The sequence below is a fragment of the Cryptomeria japonica genome, unplaced genomic scaffold, assembly GCF_030272615.1.
Source record: "Cryptomeria japonica unplaced genomic scaffold, Sugi_1.0 HiC_scaffold_76, whole genome shotgun sequence".
Taxonomy (NCBI): Eukaryota; Viridiplantae; Streptophyta; class Pinopsida; order Cupressales; family Cupressaceae; genus Cryptomeria; species Cryptomeria japonica.
The window spans coordinates 385,001-387,962 of record NW_026728898.1 but is presented as its reverse complement, the minus strand read 5'-3'; positions in this window follow the sequence as shown (position 1 = coordinate 387,962).

Here is a 2,962-nt window from a genome sequence, read left to right as displayed (position 1 = left end):
CGCACCCCGATTGCTATGCGGTGAGGCTCCTCGGCCGCCTTGGAACTATCTGTGTATCGGACGCGTCGCGGGATAAGGGGTTGTCACTGGTAGTCGCCCCAAGCGCGTCCGATGCTTGGACCATTCCGAGGCGGACCCGAAGCCTCTTCCGTCTAGCCGTTGGGTCCTTCTCGCCGCATCCCTCGCCTCGCACCCCGATTGCTATGCGGTGAGGCTCCTCGGCCGCCTTGGAACTATCTGTGTATCGGACGCGTCGCGGGATAAGGGGTTGTCACTGGTAGTCGCCCCAAGCGCGTCCGATGCTTGGACCATTCCGAGGCGGCCCCGAAGCCTCTTCCGTCTAGCCGTTGGGTCCTTCTCGCCGCATCCCTCGCCTCGCACCCCGATTGCTATGCGGTGAGGCTCCTCGGCCGCCTTGGAACTATCTGTGTATCGGACGCGTCGCGGGATAAGGGGTTGTCACTGGTAGTCGCCCCAAGCGCGTCCGATGCTTGGACCATTCCGAGGCGGCCCCGAAGCCTCTTCCGTGTAGCCGTTGGGTCCTTCTCGCCGCATCCCTCGCCTCGCACCCCGATTGCTATGCGGTGAGGCTCCTCGGCCGCCTTGGAACTATCTGTGTATCGGACGCGTCGCGGGATAAGGGGTTGTCACTGGTAGTCGCCCCAAGCGCGTCCGATGCTTGGACCATTCCGAGGCGGACCTGAAGCCTCTTCCCTCTAGCCGTTGGGGCTTTCTCGCCGCATCCCTCGCCTCGCACCCTGATTGCTATGCTGTGAGGCTCCTCGGCCGCCTTGGAACTATCTGTGTATCGGACGCATCGCGGGATAAGGGGTTGGCAGTGGTAGTCGCCCCAAGCGCATCCGATGCTTGGACCATTCCGAGGCGGCCCTGCAGCCTCTTCCGTCTAGCCGTTGGGGCCATCTCGCCGCATCCCCCACCTCGCACCACGATTGCTATGCGGTGAGGCTCCTTGGCCGCCTCGGAACTATCTGTGTATCGGACGCATCGCGGGATAAGGGGTTGTCACTGGTAGTCGCCCCAAGCGCGTCCGATGCTTGGACTATTCCGAGGCGGCCCTGCAGCCTCTTCCGTCTAGCCGTTGGGGCCATCTCGCTGCATCCCCCACCTCCTCGGCCGCCTCGGAACTATCTGTGTATCGGACGCATCGCGGGATAAGGGGTTGGCAGTGGTAGTCGCCCCAAGCGCGTCCGATGCTTGGACTATTCCGAGGCAGCCCTGCAGCCTCTTCCGTCTAGCCTTTGGGGCCATCTCGCCGCATCCCTCGCCTCGCACCCCGATTGCTATGCGGTGAGGCTCCTCGGCCGCCTGGGAACTATCTTCGTATCGGACGCATCGCGGGATAAGGGGTTGTCACTGGTAGTCGCCCCAAGCGCGTCCGATGCTTGGACTATTCCGAGGCGGCCCTGTGGCCTCTTCCGTCTAGCCGTTGGGGCCATCTCGCCGCATCCCCCACCTCGCACCCCGATTGCTATGCGGTGAGGCTCTTCGGCCGCCTTGGAACTATCTTCGTATCGGACGCATCGCGGGATAAGGGGTTGTCACTGGTAGTGGCCCCAAGCGCGTCCGATGCTTGGACTATTCCGAGGCGGCCCTGCAGCCTCTTCCGTCTAGCCGTTGGGGCCATCTCGCCGCATCCCCCACCTCGCACCCCGATTGCTATGCGGTGAGGCTCCTCGGCCGCCTTGGAACTATCTTCGTATCGGACGCATCGCGGGATAAGGGGTTGTCACTGGTAGTCGCCCCAAGCGCGTCCGATGCTTGGACTATTCCGACGCGGCCCTGTGGCCTCTTCCGTCTAGCCGTTGGGGCCATCTCGCCGCATCCCCCACCTCGCACCCCGATTGCTATGCGGTGAGGCTCCTCGGCCGCCTTGGAACCATCTTCGTATCGGACGCATCGCGGGATAGGGGGCTGTCACTGGTAGTCGCCCCAAGCGTGTCCGATGCTTGGACCATTCCTAGGCGGCCCTGAAGCCTCTTCCGTCTAGCCGTTGGGGCCTTCCCGCCCCATCCCTCGCCTCGCACCCCCGATTGCTATGCGGTGAGGCTCCTCGGCCGCCTTGGAACCATCTGTGTATCGGACGCATCGCGGGATAAGGGGTTGGCACTGGCAGTCGCCCCAAGCGCGTCCGATGCTTGGACCATTCCGAGGTGGCCCTGAAGCCTCTTCCGTCTAGCCGTTGGGGCCTTCCCGCCCCATCCCTCGCCTCGCACCCCGATTGATATGCGGTGAGGCTCCTCGGCCGCCTTGGAACTATCTGTGTATCGGACGCATCGCGGGATAAGGGGTTGGCACTGGTAGTCGTCCCAATCGCATCCGATGCTTGGACCATTCCGAGGCGGCCCTGCAGCCTCTTCCGTTTAGCCGTCGGGGCCTTCCCGCCGCATCCCTCGCCTCGCATCCCGATTCCTATGCGGTGAGTCTTCTCGGCCGCCGCGGAACTATACCTGTTATTGCTACTGCATCCTTCGGCTGGTAACCTCCTCTGCCGCCTTGGAACGTTCTCTTTGTCGGACGCGTCGCGGGATAAGGGGTTGGCACTGGTAGTCGCCCCAAGCGCGCCCGATGCATAGACCGCTCCGAGTCGACCTTGCTTTCAGCCTCTCACATGCATAGACCTCTCTGAGTCGACCCTGCAGCCTCTCACGTTTAGCCTTTGGAATCTCGCCTCACAACATGATTGCTATCCTTGATGCATCCCTTGCCTCGAGCCCTGATTGCTTTCTTGGCTGCATCCCTCCTCTCCTCACAGCCCGGTTGTCATCACTGCTTCATCCGTCGCTTCATGCATTCTGGCTGCTGGGCCCTTCCCACCGCACACCTCGATTGCTATCTCTTCTGCATCACACACCCCGATTGCTATCTCTGCTACATCCCTCGGCTCTCACTTCTGCATCCTTCGCCTCACACCTCGATTGCTATCAATGCTGCATCCGTAACC